The following is a 17,895-nucleotide window of genomic DNA, read 5'->3' as shown; positions in this document are numbered from 1 at the left end:
CTGATGTCTGGGCAAATTATTGAGTCACTGGGGCTCAGTGTTCCCAGCTATAAAATCAGCATGAAAATAGTATCTCACGGAGCTTTTATTAGGATTAAATGAGCTAATGCATGTAAAGGCTTAGGACAGGGTCCAACGTATAGCAAACGTTAAACAAATGTATAGTCATCATTAACTACAACACGCCAAATAATTCTCCCATTTTCAGGTGTGAAACACACCAGCCACCTGCAAGCTATGAAGCTTGCTAATGTTTAAAGGGGATGCTGGTCTTTTTAGGACCAAAAGGGGTGATATGTGATATATGATTATGAGACTGATCAAAGTTGAACATCAACTGCCTATGCAAAAGCATTTTATTAAGGGTATCTGCTTTACCCCTTTCAAAGAATTTGGAAGTTTGGAAAGTATCGAGATGATTATGTCGACTAGAATATTTCTAAGTTCTAGTAGTTTAAGTGACTACAAGATAAGAAAAAAGGGTGCATGGGCAAACGGGTATGAGGGTCTGTGACATGGCAATGGGAACACTGGGAAATGGACTTACAGTCACCGTCACAACAGCATATGAATCACTGCTAATTCTCATATCCTGATGTGTGTCCCATCTCTAGAAAGCCTATTCTTTTCCTCGATTCTGATTCAAATGCCCAGGACCACTTCCCAATGCATCTTCAGGCATGTGGCTTCAAATGTAAGACATGTGCTTGAAAGGTTTGCTTTTTCTCATGGGCACGATAAATTAAATACATCACTGAGGCAAAGTGAAATATACTTGTCCTATCAAACCCATCACCACTTCATCCATTTTTGTCTATTTTCTAGGAAGTTGATATTAGTCTTTACAGTTGACAAAACAAAGACAACATGATCTTCGAACCTGATAAATTGAAGAGTTAGTAAGATACAATACCTCCTCAATAACCTCAGTGCCCGCCCATCAACACACAGGGGAAAGCCTGCTGCAAACACAACCTCTCGGCTCTGTTTACAGTGGCCTCATCTGGCACCGACACCCAGACCACCAACACCCCAAGAGTAGACCAGCACGCTTCACACGCTGACCCGGACCACTGGACAGAAATTACAGAGTCTAAAGGGCTCACTCAGCTATTTCCCTAACAGTCAGGAGAGATTTCTTATGCAGTTTCCAGTTAGATACGACTTAAACTTGAGATCTTAAAGAATACACTAACCTGGGGAAAAATAAATAATGTCTTAACTTACTTCCAAAATATCCCAGAAACAAAGGGCCTCTTGATTTCTGTTTAGTATCTTTGATATCTTCCAAAAATTCCTGAGCTAATATAAAGTTTTCCTTCTGTCTAGCTTTCTCACACTAAATATTTAGAGTAATAACAGTGACTATTTAGACACTCAACAAATCCTAACTTTCATGACGAGGGTATTCAGCCTGTTCAGTCAGAGAGCTCCGGAGTGAAGTCTAGGCCTTCTCAGAAGGGGACAGAATACTTCTAGTTAAAAAAAAAATTAAACTCCATATTGTACCGATTATCAGAGACTCAGAGATGACTGTGTTTTCCCAGAGTAAGAGGGTGGTTATGAAGACAAATTGAGAAATATGTAAATAGAATGGAATTAAAAGGAACATTTCTAAAAAGTAATTATAAAATTTCAGAATGCTATTGCCAGGACCTATGGACAGCTTAAAGCTGAAACAACAATTAACTATGAAATACAGGCCAGGCACAGTGGCTCATGCCTGTAAACCCAACACTTTGGGAAGCCAAGGCTAGAGGATTGCTTGAGCGCAGGAGTTCAAGACCAGTTATGGCAATATAGCGTGACCCTGTTTCTACAAATAAAAATCTTTTTTAAAAAATTAACTAGGTGTGGTGGTGGGTGACTGTAGTCCCAGCTACTTAGGAGGCTTAGGTGGGAGGATCGCTTGAGCCCAGGAAGTCGAGGCTGCCATGAGCCGAGATCACACCAATGCACTACAGCCTGGGTGACGGAGTGAGACTCTGCCTCAAAAAAAAAAAAAAAAAAAAAAAAAAAGAAATGCCAAACTTCACACCACTTTTATCAGGTGTATCTTCTGGCCTCTTCATTCAGTAATGCAAATCCAGCAGCCACAGCTCCTTTCCTGGCGAAGATGATGGAACAGGAGGCCCAGAGAAGCCGGCAGCAGATGGAAGCGAAAACAGAAACCATCCCACCTCACTGCCAACATCATCCCTCGGCACCTATGGCAGATCGGTTCCAGGACACCAGAGACACCAAAATCCATCAGAGGATGCTCCAGTCCCTGGTATAAAATGGCGTAGTATTTGGATATGACCTACACACTTCCATTCACTTTAAAACATTTCTAGATTAATTACAATACTTGACACGATGTAAATGCTATATTGTTTATGCTGTATTGTTTTTATTTGAATTATTTTATTGTTTTATTGTTATATTTGATTGTTTGGGGGGGGATTGAATATTTTTATCCATGGTTAGTTGAATCCAAGGATGTGCAACCCACAGACGCACAAGCTGTGGAATAGGAGGGCAGCTGTACTTTCAAATCACCAAACATACAGAAAGGCTCAGCAGCAACTCAACTGCCAGGGACCCATTCATCTGTCCAATCCTAGGAAGGCCCTTCTTCCCTCACTAACCTGTCCACCAGCAGACACCAGGAGAGGGCCACAGAGACAGTGAATGGCCAGGGGGCAGAGCGCGGACACCCCAGGAGCAGCTTCTGAACTGCCACCATCACTGAAACCAACAAAACTTAGCCAAAATGTGTAAACAGGCCCAGACTCCACCTAGGTCTCAATTTCAGGGTCAGGCAGGACCAACAGGCCCAATAATCCTCAGTGTGGGGCCTCCAGGAGCCACCAGCCGAGCAAGCACAAAGATGGGTTAGCCAGAGAGCGTGCTTCCCCCTACGGCCATGCAGACCAGAAGCACAGGGAGGTCAGAGGCTGCCTACCTGAAAGAGGCAGCACACTGCTCTAAAACTAGCCAAAGGCCAGCAGAGCGGTCAGAGGCAGGATAAATACACATGCACACATGCACAGAACAGCAACTGAGCAAAACACCTACAGAAAAGACCACACTCACAATAGTTTATATACATAGGTACGCATATTTTAGGTTAGCCCTAAGAATAATACTATACAAACCATAAAATACCATAGCACTTACTTAGGAGATATAAAAAGACCTAAATGAATGGAAACATGCTAAGTTCCTAAATGGAAAGATTAAACATCATAAGGATTAATTCTCTTAAAAGTAATATAAATATCCAAAACAACTTTATAAATGAAATGTAGTATGTTATCTATCTAAATTCAAGCAGTTTTTTTCTTAGAACCAGTGGAATAATCCTAAAACTAACAAAATAAAATAAGTGGTAAGATGGTCAATCATAGAGCATTAAGGAAGAATTACTCATCATCTAGTAAAATGCACGCTAAAGCAAAAGTAGTTAAAATAGTGTGTACTTGGCACAAAAATACATGCTACTGTTCATCCAGAAGAGTCAAATCTGCAAATACGAACATGAGTATTTTTATCATGGCACCACGTGCTACATAAGCTACACTGAAACAAGAGTGGGCACATCTCTTTACTCCACAATTGAGCATACAGGATCCCTGGGACTAGAATCCCAGGGCTCACAGCCATTCCTGACTCTCCAGATGATGCCACCCAAGATGGTGGTGACAGCTATGATAACTGTACTCAGGGCAATGGCAGCCGCCCTTGATTGACAACCTATTACCTGTCAGAATCTTACCAAATGCTTTACAATCTCTCACGGGAGGGCTTTTTGAAGATCAAATTGAAGGAAGTAAAGGCATGTGAGACACAAAACACAACATGCAAAGATAGGTGGGTTTTAATTAAGAATAACTAGATATCAATCCTTTGAGGCAGCACTGTTACCCCATTTTAACAGAAACCAAGGCTAGGAGATGGTAATTATATGCCAAGGCCACACAGTTAATCAATGGCAGAGCGAAGATGCAAGTCAACAGATACCTGGATGTATGAATCCCTGCCACACAGTTTGTGATTTTAATAAAATATCATTTGTACCATAGGAAAAAAACAGAAAACTTTTACAATAATTGTAAAGTTTCTCTTCATTTTGATTCTTTCAATCACTTGCTGGAACAGATTTTATCATTTCCTTTTAGGGAAAAGAAAATCTACTAGAGTGAGCCTGAAATCCAAAGCGCAGAAGATAACAGAATTTCTTTTAAAATCCCCTGCATGCCAGGAATTAAAGATTTTAGTGATGAGGTATAAATAAGGAACCCCCTTAACCTGATAAAAGGCATCTATCCAAAACTTCCAGCAGGCAAGTGGCACACGTAATGAAGAAGCACAAATGACATCCCCATTAACATTAGGGCCAGAAAGCTCACAATGGCAGTATCAGGCGTAACTGTTCTAGGGGTCTAGAAAACACAGTGAAGTAAGAAACAGAAACAAGGTGTAAATGTTGAATCGAAAAAGAGTTTTAAAAACTGCCTGATATGGTTTGGTTCTGTGTCCCCACCAAATCTCATGTCAAATTGTAACCCCCAGTGTTGGAGGTGGAGCCTGGTGGAAGGTGACTGGACTGTGGTGGTGGGTCCTTCATGAATGGTTTAGCACCAGCCTCGTGGTGCTGTTGTGATGGAGTTCTCAAGAGACCTGGTTAAGTGTGGGGCACCTCCCCCCACTTCTCTTCCTCTTCCTCCAGCCACATAAAACATGTCTGCTTCCCGCGACACCTTCCACCTTGATTGTAGGTTTCTTGAGGATGCCTCAGAAGCAGAGCAGATGCTGCCGTGCTTCCTGTCCAGCCTGCAGAATCAGGAGTGAATTAAACCTCTTTTCTTCATGAATTACCCAGTTTCAAGTATTCTTTTATAGTAGTGCAAGAACAGACTAATACACCGTCACTATTTACAGATGAAATTTAAGACCATGCACTGAAAAATAATTAGAACCGATCTGAACGTTTAGTAAGATTGCGATCCCAGAGCAAACTACAAACCCTCCCCAGCCCTTCTGCGCAGCAGCTCCAAGACACTTAGGAAGTCTAATGGTGAAAATGATTTAATTCGCAGAAGCAACCAAAACAACACACTTAAGAATATATGCAAGATCCTTTGAAGAAAATAAAAAATTTTTGAGGAAGCCAAAAGAAGATCAGAAGGGTTACAAATGCACCACCTCCTTTAAAGGGAAGCCCTCACATTGCTGACAGCCACTCCACCTCCACATCAGTGAGTTAAAGCAGTATCATACCAAGGAAGGCCCTGTCTTCAAGGAACTCAGCTTGCTGATTTACAGATACAGGAACAGACATGTCCATTTACAGAATAAAAGTAAGAGAATGCAGCCAGAGGTGAATGATGACACATAAATTAAAAATAAGATCATGGATAGCTGGCAACTTATGCTCAGTAAGATCCCACAGTCATATCCTCACCTCCCATATGTGCCTTAAACATTACAAGAACTACTAAACTACTAAGAGATAGTACAGAAGAAAAATGTTATAAAATCTGAGTGAGGAAGATCTTCATAAGCAAGATTCTCAACCTAGAAGCCATGAAGGAAAAACTAACTTCTGTTCAGCAAAAGACCCTATAGACAAATCAAAAGACAGGCAAAAAGCCGGCGGGGCGCAGTGGCTCACGCCTGTAATCCCTGCACTTTGGGAGGCTGGTCAGGAGATCGAGACAATCCTGGCTAACACGGTAAAACCCCATCTCTACTAAAAATACAAAAAAATTAGCCAACCATGGTGGTGGGCACCTGTAGTCCCAGCTACTCAGGAGGCTGAGGCAGGAGAATGGCGTGAACCTGGGAGGCGGAGCTTGCAGTCAGCAGAGATCACACCACTGCACTCCAGCCTGGGCGACAGAGCAAGACTCCGTCTCCAAAAAAAAAAAAAAAAGCCTTGGGACAAAATATTTCCATTACCACGCAGCCAACAATCTGCATTTAATCTCTTCTTTACTGAAATAAGAGATAGGATATAAGCAGCCCAACATAAAAACGGGGAGAGGATAGCAGCAAACAATTTGCAAAACAGACATGTGAAACATGCTAAACTTCACAAGGAGCCAGGGAGACATAGACAAACACACGGGCTATAATCAATAGCTGAAAATTAAAAGGACTGGGACTACCCAGAGTTGAGGACGGCCTGAACAGCAACAGGGCTCCCCTAAACCGGAGGTGGGATCACACTGTACAGGCATGGGAAGGCCCGCTGGAGTGGGGGAAGCAGCTTTCAGACTTTAGTCTTAGGCACAGGCATCCTACTTGGAATAGCTTATCCTACAGAAAGACTCACATGCATACACACGTATACATACACACATAGACACACACGGAATGTTTACTACACACTTTAATACAGAAAAACTGGAAGCAACCTAAATGTGGCTGCCCAAATCCCTCCTCTCCCCCAGTCCATGGCACCCACCAAACTGCATAAGGCAGAAACAAGAGTTCTCCATTCCTAACTTTCTCTTCTGCCTTCTATCCATGTAATCCGCTAGCCCAGCTCACTGGCTGCAGAAGCATCTGAGAGTCGTCCACTCCCTTCCATCTCTGCTGCCAACTCCAGGCCTTTGCCCCTTATCTGAACTGGGACTCAGCTGCCCTGTCTCTAAGCATCCTCACTGCTTCCCACTCAACCTGCCCTAGCTCTGGGGAGCCCATGAGGTGACACCATTTCCCTCTGTACTTCAAATGCACCCAACTTCTCAGCGACAGCTACCAGGCCTGACCCATGTAGCTCCTGCCTCCTCTCCAGGCTGCCCAGACACTGCTGTCCCATGCTGGAGTCACCTCGCTCACCAGCCTGGCCTCCTCCAGGTTCTCAGACTCTATCCTCCCTCATGGCCTTTGCATGCTCTCTGCCTTGTATTTGGAATTTTTTCAAACACTTGTGGCCCCAGCTGCCTTCCACCTTCCCCTCCTGGTAGCCTCCTCAGAGCATCAAGGCTCCCCATCCACCCTGTCCTGTCCCTGTCCACCCTGAGGGATTAGGCCACCTGGCCCACTCCAGACCCTCTCCAGACCCTCTCCACACGGGTCTATAGCTCAGCCCTTGGCTGCCTCTTCTGCAGAACACATCAGGCTTGCTAGTGCTGTTCTTCTTCCTGCCAACTTTTTTTGTGTCCCTTTCCCCAAGAAGAGGTAGCTCTGAGGCCTGTCCTGATTACTGCTGTATCCCATCTCTTAGCACAGGGCCAAGTGGCTCAAATCTTTGCTGAACTTATGGAAAAAATGCCTGGACAGGAGCCGACTTAAATATAGTAGAGCACAGTACTCCTCCAGCATGGGAAGCAGCATTGGAAGGCACACAAAAGCTCTAAAGGAGCCACGGGGACATGAGCTCTGGTCTGTGGGAGGCAGCTGTGAAAGTGGCTCAGAACTCAGCCTCCCCCAGCTGGGGTGGGGGCAGCCTGCACAAGCGCTCAGCCACTCTCTGCCTCAATTTCCTCAACTGTAAACTGAGAACAAAACAGTCCCAACTTCATGCAAGGATGAAATGATCCAATTCCCACAGAGTGCTTCACACAGCACTGACAGAAGGCAAGTATTTAATAAAGGAGGCAAAGAGCTAAGCACCAGGAATAAGCAACACTGCCGTAAAAAGGAGAAAGCAGTATATCTGTGGGTGTCTGCACCCAGGAATTCCAAACAGAGAAAATGAGAGAAACTATTTGCAAACTACTCATCTGACAAGAGATTAATAACCAGAATGTATAAGGAGTTCAAACAATTCCATAGCAAAAAAACAAGTAACCCGATTTAAAAATGGGCAAAAACATGTGAACAGACATCTCTAAAAGAAGACATACAAAGAGCCAACAGGTGTATCCAAAAAATGCTCAACACTAATATTTATCAGGGAAATACAGATCAAAACCACAAAAAGATATCATCTCACCCCAGTTAAAATGACTATTATCAAAAAGGGAATAATGGATACTGGGGAGAATGTACCAAAAGGGACCCCTTAGTGCAGACCCTATGGAGAACAATATGGAGGTTCCTCAGAAAACTAAAAATAGAACTATCATACGATCCAGCAATTCCACTGCTGGGTATATACCCAAAAGAAAGGATCTGTATCAAAAAGACATCTGCACTCCCGTGTTTATTGCAGCATTATTCACAATAGCCAAGATATGAAATCCATCTAAGTGTCCAACAACAATGAACTCATTTCAAAAAGGTGGTACATACACACAGTGGAGTGCTATTCAACCATAAAAAAGGAGTGAAATTCTATCATTTGCAACAGCATGCATTAACATGGAAGACAGGTATAGAAAGACATATGACATGTTCTCACTCATGTGCAAGCTATAAAGTGGATCTAATGAAGAAAGAGAGTAGATTGGTGGTTACCAGAGACAGGGAAGAGTAGGGGGGTACGGAGGATTAAAAAAAAGTTGATTAATGGGTACAAATATATGGTCACCTTATTGATTTATGTAATACTAGGCCTTATTTCTGCTCATTCTTGAAATAAGTACACTTAATTAAATAAATCAATAAGGTGACTACCATCTACAATAATCTATTGTACACTTCAAAATAGCAAGAAGAGAAGAATTTGAATGTTTCTAAAGTTAAGACAAATATTTAAGGTGGTGGGTATATCAAGTACACTGATTTGACCTTTACGAATTACATGATGCATTAAATTATCTCATGTACCTTGAAACTATGTTTATCTATTATGCATCAATAAAAAAGTAATTAGTTAATTCCACAGAGCGAAAGGAGCCAAAAGAACCCTGAACACCAGCCTCGAAGGAGGGCCATGAGAAGTGAAGTGAGAATTTCACTCACTACAGACTTCTGGGTTCGACTGTTTAAATTAAAGATCACAAATTACTCATGCAACTTTAAAATTTATCTAAGAATGTTTTCATCCAGTTTCAGGCCAAGGGTCCTATATGCTTCTCCTCACACAAAAACCTATACTCATGGTCCCTTGTGATCCCCCTCTGCCCTTGTGGAGGGCTCCCCCTCCCTTTCTAGGAATTCCAGAGAAATCACTGCTCTATACCTAAACACAATGAGGCTATTAAGTGCTTGAGGCCAAGTCACATGAATATTAACTGCAGAGGCCCTTTTCCATACAGGCAGCTTCTGGAAATACGGAAAGACTTTGCCCTTCTATTTTCTTTTCTTTTTCTTCCTTTCTTTTCCTTTTCTTCTTCCCTTAAAGGAGTTTTAAAAAAAGTTAAAGTAGTTTTAAAAAAAAGGGGGGAGTTAAAGAAAAAAAGATACACTCAAAAGTAAAGAGGAAAGACATTCTTGCTTGTGGAGGAAACATAATGTAATCCTAATCGTTACAACTGTGCGAGGAGTAATAGTTTGGAGTGAAGAGGCGTGCACAGTTGATTAAGATTTCTCCTCTCCTCAATGAAGAAAGCTGTGGGGAAACAGTCAATGTGCTTTGGACGCTTCATTACCACCCCCAAACAGCCAGTTATCAACATTAGCCCATCACCAGCACACACCCCAGAGCCCACTAGGGCCTGGCATTCTATTCTAAAGATGATGACATCTTTTCATTCTCTGTATCATTAGTATATTCAGTAACTAACTACTGCGTGTTCTAGGTTTTCAGGGTAATGTCTATATAAACATGTATAAGGAAAACCAATCCTCAACTCAGAAAATCAAGAATTTTGCAGACAATAGAAACATAGGGTTCCTACAAACAGGAACGGTTGGTAAACAATGATTAATGGCTCTGAAATGCATCATTATCATACAGCAGGCAGGTCGCACAAGATTGAAAACTGACACAGGGTGTGGACATATTAAAAATGACTTTATCTAAGCAATGTAATCTAACTTTTCTGCAGTATTCTTTTTTAATGAGTGTGCATGATCTCCTGTATTTAGTTCTCTTGGTCTCCTGCACAGACCAGTGCAACATCCTCCCAGGTACCCGCTGCCTGGCCGCCAGGAAGTCCAAGGCAGGAGTACCAGAATGCCCGCCCAGACGCCCAAGGCAGGAGTACCAGACTGCCGGCCCCTCTGGCTCCTGATCCTCCAGTTCCAAAAGGACACCTGGATCCTGAAGGTATAGGGCAGGCAGGTGCAGGCAAGCACGGGACACCTTAGGAGTACGCTTACCAACTGCAGGGAGAGTCCTGCGTTGTTTCCTGCCTCCAAATGCAGACGACTTCCATCCTGGTACGGCCTCTTGTCATCTGCCTGCCCCAAGACCATGCTCTCTGGCCACACGGTCACAAGGACTCCAGGGATGCTCCACAGGAAGCAGAATGCTCTGGTCTGGGCAGAGCTGGCCCACTTTGAGGCCCACATCCACCCATCGCACTCTTGAGTCACAGTATGGTAGCCCCCATGCCATACCCTCCATACCTACAAGAGTCCCTGTGGCTCCTGGCCAGCTGTGGGTACAGTTCAGCTCCCAACCCATCCTTGGGGACCCAGAGACAGTTCTTACATCGTCCTATCCAGGTATCTTTCTTAAATCAGACCCAGCAGTGAGCCACTAGGCCCACCACATTGGGGACCCTGACTGTGTCCTACACTGGGCTGCTCACACCTCGTTCACAGACGTGACCCATCTACCACTTTGCTCCTGTGTTGCAATCCAGAAGCCCAAGCTGTGCCTCTCAATGACCTGTTCTGCCTTCCTGGAACTGGGGAGACGAGTTGAGGAGGCAGCAGAAACCCATGATGCTCTCCAAAGCTGGTTCCTTCTCTGTGCAGAGGGCCTCAGGTAATCATCTGCCTCCTACACTGGGGTTCTGAGTGAGAGCTCAGCATTCTGCTTCCCAAAAATACCTACCCAGCAGCCCTATGGTGCTGCCCAGCTGGGTCCGCTCAAACCTCTCCCAACACCCCCAGCTCCACCCCATCATTGACACCTACCTCTCAGGCCTGCAGCCACCTAGACACAGCCTCAGCTCCCATGACCTGGGGACAAACTGTGCAATGACAAAGGCGAACCCTGAGTGGTGCTTTAGCTAAAGGAAGTAAATAACCTGTAATTTGGCAAATAATTTAGAAAAATCGATGCAGGAAGCTCAAATATCAGATTCTGCACTAATTCTCTTTTTACCTGGCTCTTGTAATTTGGGTAGAAAACTTTAAGACTCCATCGCTACCTCCTTCAATCCCCAAATTAAGACTTCAATTGCCCTTATAAGGCCTTCATAAACCCCCAGGTTCATTGTGGTCAGCTGGGAGTTCTGTTTTCACTTCCTTTATAATCACCTGTTTCTATGTTTCCCCTTAGTCCTGAAATTCAGTATTCTTTCATTAATTCACTCAGTACACACTTACCATGTGATCACTATGTTCTCAATCTTAGCATTGTCACTTACAGAGCCACCTCCAACATGCTCCCTAATCTGGTTTCCATAGGTCTGTGAATGCAAGATGCCAAAAGTGCAACCAAACTTCACCCATTGGTCAAGATCGTAGAATGATGATCTCAACAGAAGCAGCTTGTGGCAAGCATGACCGACCATTGCTTTTATCAGTTCTGCAAAAGCTGCATGCAAGGATTCTGGAGGAGCTTGTTCACAGGTGTCTGAAAGGGGGCCCTCAGCTGTTGATGAGGCCCACAGGGAACCGCCCTCCACAGTTGGTAACTTTAGTTCTAGCTATTCTCAAATCATTGTCCAAAGAACAGCTCCTCCTCTTCTATTTCAGGAAGTTTGCTTCTTGGACCAGAGGCAAAGCGAAAGGGAGAAAAGTGGAGCCCCATTCACTGGGCTGATGAACAGAAAGCTACCCAGGACCACAGACACGACTGGTATGCAGGCAAATCACTCTGATGCCCACCTCTGAACTCAGGGGAATCCATCTTAAAGCATCCACTACGCCCCATGAGAATGGAGTCCCCATGATGAGGCTGTGTTCTAATCAAAGCTAATTCAAACTTCCTTCACTCCACCATCAAAATCCACTCTTAGCATTTCATTACACGAGCTATCCTCCTCTCCGCAATTTGAGCCATTAAAAGAGTCACAACAATCGAATTTCAAACTGTCTCCTGTTAATATTACGAAGTTTCCTCTAAATCTTTTTAGAATCCCATTGTCCTCCACTGTTGTGATGCTAAGTAGTCAGGAATCTGACCAGAGCCATGGAGCCACACAGGAGGTTGGGTTTCCCAGGAGGAAAGAGAGTCCTGGGACCCAAGAAAGAACCTGTCCTTCATAGCCGCCAAAACCACCTGCTTAGCTTCTCTTGGCAAATATAGATCAGGTCCTCCTCACTTCCCCCATCCTTCCTGACAGAGGAAAATGGGTCCATGGTCATGAATGTCTCACCCTCCCTCCAAGGCTGTCCTTCCACAAAGTCAGCTCATGGCCAGTTTTGTGCACCCTGTACCCCATGGTTCAGGGGTCTCTGAGCACCACACTAAGGACCTTTGTGCTTCAGGAGGTGGTGGGACTCACAGGGCCTCTGATAGGGCACAACACAGCCACATCTGTGTGTGTACTCAAAGACTGTCAGCCTGCAACAGCAGTGGGGAGGAAGAGAATGCAGATTCCTGCTTTCTCTGCAACACCCTTCTCTCCTCAGCTCCTTTACATGTTAGGTAAAAAAAAGCCACCCTTCTTATTCTCCGGTCGCTGTTGATTAACACTCCTTTGTTCCAAGGCACTCTCGAGTGGATCATCGAATGATGTTGGTATCACAGTTTCTTTTACAAACCTTTAGTCTGCCCCCCAGTAAAGAAGACCTGAGGATAGAAACTGTCGTATATACCTGGGCAGCCAACACAGGACACATCACATTGGCTCAACAAACACTGGGGGAAGAGACAGAGAGACAGCTGCCTGTGCTTGTGCATCACAGCCCCCACATTCAAGCTGTGCCAAGTTTCCCAAGAGTCCCTCAAATGTTGCTGCCCTGCCTGGTCCCAGGCTCTCTAGACTCAGGCAACTGAAGCTAATCACTTCATCTAGTTCCATCAAGGTGGTATGCAGCATCTAGCATTACCACTTTCAAGCTGCATCCACGGTTTAACACAAAAAGGGATAAAATTTTTCCAGAAGACTGAAGAACTAAGTTCCCTCATTTGGCACATAATAGTTATGGACCAAGTATCCTCAAGATCTCTCTGAGGCCTAAGCTGCTGAGTTTCTGATTCAAACAACAGACATAAGAAAGCAACCAGCGGAACTGGTGGTTCCCAAGCACCTCTCTATCTGAATTCAGTGACGGGGTGTTGCAGCCCCTGGCCTCCAAGGTCTCTGCCTAAATCCCCACACCTGTGCTTCCACCTGTGGTAGCCTCTCACATGGTACCCAGGTATGAGTGACCTCACCCCTATGGCAAGACCTCCAGGAGCAGTGAAGCCAAAATTATCTTCAAGATAGTAAGATATGATGTGTCCTTGTCCCTTGCATTCCCTCACAAATGCACGGCGGAGTTTTCTAGAGGCCAAATGGTATGTGACTGATTGCAGATGGCAGGGGGATGGGGGGATCCAACTACCTTCTCTTAAAGCAGACATTAAAGGGATTTAAAAAGTACAAAACAATGCCACTCTTCTCATTTTTTTTTGTTTTTGAAAATACAGTTTTCCATAAAAGATGTTATGTTTACATATAATGGGTTAATATTCTTTTTACATGGAGAAACAAATATTTTTTAAATGCCTGTCAATTCCTGAAATAGTAAAATTCAATATATACAGCCACATAACCACAGCCCTTTGGGGCCTTCAGTAATTTTTAACAGTGTCAAGGCGACCTAGGACCCAGCCCTTGGGGTGCCCCCCTGGGAATCTCAGCCCTGCCCAGCACCCAGGACTTCAATGTGCCCTATGGAACAGTCTGACAGAAACCAAACCTCCACCCCAGACATGGAACTGCTGCCCAATGAAACTCTGCAATGAATCTTAGCTTTTATGGAGTAAGAGTCCATGGAGACTTCTTCATTCAGAAAGATTTTCTTAAAAACAATATTGAGTTTGAGACCTGGCCACACAAATGAACACCACTGGCCAGAAACCATGTGCAACTCAGCCTGCTCCACACAATCAGCAGGACATTCTATTCCAGTCTACTCCACCAGTCTACTCCTCCAGGGTCAGTTCGAAGTAGGGGGTCCCAGAGGGTCATTGCCTTTGAAAAGTGGCTCAACTGTTCTCCCCAAAGCCTTGTCCTGCTTGTTGATTCTGGCAAGATGCACAGCTCTAGGTCATTTAGAATGTTCCTCCCCTGCCTCCTGCATAAGCCACACGAATGGCAAGAGTCAGAAGGAAAATGTCATATGTCCAGTATTTCCAGTTCAAAGTACATCCAGCAGGACGGACTGCCCCCCTGGGGTTGCCAACACTCACAGGTGGCCAGAGCTTCACCATCTGCCCTCTCCTTGTGTTAAAACAGGGGCCAAAACTAAACAGCACACATCAGCGCCCAAGATTCGTGCTACTCTCAACTGATACTGCTCTTAGCTATCTGTGCCATTTTGTTTAAATTGGTAGAAGAGACCAGAACCCGCAGCCCAGTAGGAATGAACCCCAGGCCTCCCCACAGCTTCAGGGCAACGTCCTCCTCTCTCTGCCTGCTGCGGGATTACCACTCTCAGAATTCAGCACAACGCTTAACAGGAGGAAAGAGGATCTATTTCTGACCTGGCAACATGAGACTTACTCTTCTAAATGGGGCATGGGCCTTCATCATATCTGTTGTTTCAACTCATGAGTCAGGATATTACAAAGGTAGAAAGTTCTTACCTGTAGGAAGCCAAAATCCACCCTGAAAAGTCATTACAAAGCCAACCTCACTTGAATGGCACATGTGTCCCCTAAACCTGGTACTGAAGTACGAGAGGCGAAGTGAAATTGTGATGGGGATGCAGATCTATTCAGGTGACCTCCTTCAACATCACCACCACACTATGGTCTCAATCATTTTGAGACAAAAAGGGAGTAAAGTTGTGAGAACCTTGGTATAAGAACCCCCCTTGCCTCTGAAAGACCACTCAAAACCTAAGGCATTTGCTGCAACCCTCAAGACTACAAAATGGCCACCAGGTCTGGAAAGAAAGGTGAACTGACGCCACACTATAACATAGAACGAAATCATGTTACTTGTGTCTCCCAACTCCCCAGCCACCTCGTTCTGGGCTTCTAGACTGCATTCTGGATCCAAGAGTCCCAGGACAGTCAAAAGAACACAGAATCATTCCCAAAACATTCCACCAACGCAAGGGAATTAAATATCTGTTAATGTCTGTTATAAATTCCACAGCAAACATCATACTCAATGGCGAAATAGTGAAAGCTTTTGCTCAAAGAGTGGAAACAAGACAGAATTCTTGCTTTTGTCACTTCTACTTAACACAGTATTGGAAGCTCTAGCCAGAGCAATTAAGTAAGAAAAATAAATGAAAGCCATCCAAATTGGAAAGGAAGAAATAAAATTATCTCTGTTAAACTCTTGGAGGAAAACATACACAAAAATCTTTATATGGACATTGGATTTGACAATGACTACTCAGATATGACACCAATAGCACAGGCAACAAAAGAATAAAATAAATGAACTTCATCAAAAATTAAAAACTTTGTACATCATAGGACACTATGAAGACAGTGAAAAGACAGCCTGCAGAAAGGGACAGAACGGTTGCTTATCATATAACTGATAGCGTATTAATATCTAGAATATATAAATTCCTACAACTCAACAACAAAAAGCAAATCAAAACCACAATGAGCTATCATCTGATGCCTTGTATTAGTCCGTTTTCATGCTGCTGATAAAGACATACCACAGAACTGGGCAATTTACAAAAGAAAGAAGTTTAACGGACTCACAGTTCCACGTGGCTGAGGAGGCCTCAAAATCATGACAGAAGGTGAAAGGCATGTCTCACATGGTGGCAGACAAGAGAAGAGAACTTGTGCAGAGAAACTCCCCTTTATAAAACCATCAGATCTCATGAGACTTATTCACTATCACTAGAACAGCATGGGAAAGACCCAACCCCATGATTCAATTACCTCCCACCAGGTCCCTCCCACAGCATGTGGGAATTATGGGAGCTACAATTCAAGATGAGATGTGGGACACAGCCAAACGATGTAACAGCTATTAGGACAGCTATAAGGAAGGGAAGGGGAAGGGGAAAGGGAAGGGGAATAGGAAGGGGAAGTGAAAGGGAAGGGATAAGGAAAGAGAAAGGGAAAGGGAAAAGGAAAGGAGAGGGGAGGGGAGGGGAGAGGAGAGGAGAGGAGATGAAAAATGCCAAGTGTTGGCAAGAATGTGGAGAAATTGAAACCCTTGTACGTTATTATTGGGAACATAAAATGGTGCAGCTGCTCTAGAAAACAGTTTGGCAGTTCCTCAAAAAGCTAAGCAGAGAATTACCATATAATGAAGCAATTATAATCTAGACATATATACAAAAACATGGAGAGCAAGTACTCAAAGATACTTATACACCAATGTGTACAGAAGCATTATTCACAATACCCAAAAGGTAGAAACATAAATGTCCATCAACAGTTGAATAAACAAAAAGTAGTATATACATACAAGGGAATTTGTTTGTTTGTTTATTTATTTATTTTGAGACCCAGGCTGGAGTGCAGTAGTGCAATCTCCGCTCACTGCAAGCTCCGCCTCCCAGGTTCACGCCATTCTCCTGCCTCAACCTCCCGAGTAGCTGGGACTACACATACAAGGGAATATTATTCAGCCATAAAAAGGAATGAAGTACTAATGCATGCTACAACATAGATTAACCATGAAAACATTATGCTAAGTGAAAGAAGACACTCACAAAAACCAGAGACAATTCCATTCACACGAAATGTCCCGGACAGGGAAATCTATGTAGACAGAAAGTAGAGTTCCTTAGGGTTGGGAAAGCAGGGGGGAGCAATGGAATGACAGGAAGTGGGGGTATGATAGCTAAAGGGTCCAGGGTCTCTTTTTGTTCTAAAATTGACTATGGTGGTGGTTGCACATACCTGTGAATATATTAATTGAACACTGTATATACAATGTATGTGTGTGTGTTTATTCATTTCTGCAATTATAACAAAATACTTGAGACTGGATAACTTACAAAAAATAAAATCTATTTCTCACAGTTCTAGAAGCTGGGAAGTTCAAGATCAAGGTGCCAGCATTCAGTGTCTGGTGAGGGCCTTCTTGCTGTGCCCTCACATGGCAGAATGCAGAAGTGCAAACAGGGGATCCTAGCTAGTTCTCTCCAGCCCTTTGATGGGGGCAAGAATCCATTCATGGGAGTGGAGCCCTCATGACCTTATCACTTCCCAAAAGCCATACCTCTTAATACAGTTGCATTGGGGACGTGATAAGGCCATAAGGAGACACAAACATTCAAACCATGGCATTCCACCCAAAGTCCCCCAAATTTATGTCCTTCTCACACACAAAATACATTCATTCCATCCCAATAGCCCCAACGTCTTATCTCACGCCAGGATCAAAAGTCTGAAGTCTAAAATTTCATCTAAATCAGACATGTGAGACTCAAAGATGTGTTTCAACCTGAGGCAAAGTACTTCAGACTTCAGCAGTGGCTCACTCCTGTAATCTCAGCACTGTCGGAGGTTGAGGCGGCCGGACTTCTTGAGCCCAGGAGTTTGAGACCAGCCTGGGCAACATGGCAAAACCCCATCTTTAATACCAAAAACAACAACAACAACAAAAAAACTAGCTGGGTGTGATGGCACACACCTGTAGTCCCAGCTACTCAGCAGGCTGAAGTGGGAAGACAGCTTGAGCCCAGGAGGCAGAGGTTGCAGTGAGCCGAGATCACACCACTGTACTCCAGCCTGAATGACACAGCGAGATCCTGTCTCCAAAAAAAAAAAAAAAAAAAAAAAAGTGGGACAGACAAAGAACAGACATTCCC

General features: G+C 44.0%; 1 protein-coding gene across 12 annotated transcripts in view; it reads right to left on the bottom strand.

The window, feature by feature from the left end:
* GRB10 (growth factor receptor bound protein 10) overlaps positions 1-17,895 on the bottom strand; it is a 203,543-nt gene that overhangs the window by 167,418 nt on the left and 18,230 nt on the right. The window contains exon 4 of one of the 12 annotated variants that reach the window (XM_058444807.1): positions 17,718-17,835. The exons of the other annotated variants lie outside the window; for them this stretch is intronic. The gene's annotated coding sequence lies outside the window, so the exon portion shown is untranslated. The remainder of the gene's footprint in view (positions 1-17,717; positions 17,836-17,895) is intronic. 12 annotated transcript variants of the gene reach the window in all.

This window comes from Hylobates moloch, unplaced genomic scaffold (assembly GCF_009828535.3).
Source record: "Hylobates moloch isolate HMO894 unplaced genomic scaffold, HMol_V3 SCAFFOLD_1, whole genome shotgun sequence".
Taxonomy (NCBI): Eukaryota; Metazoa; Chordata; class Mammalia; order Primates; family Hylobatidae; genus Hylobates; species Hylobates moloch.
Note: the sequence above shows the minus strand (reverse complement) of the source record. Positions and strands in the feature narration are given on the sequence as shown.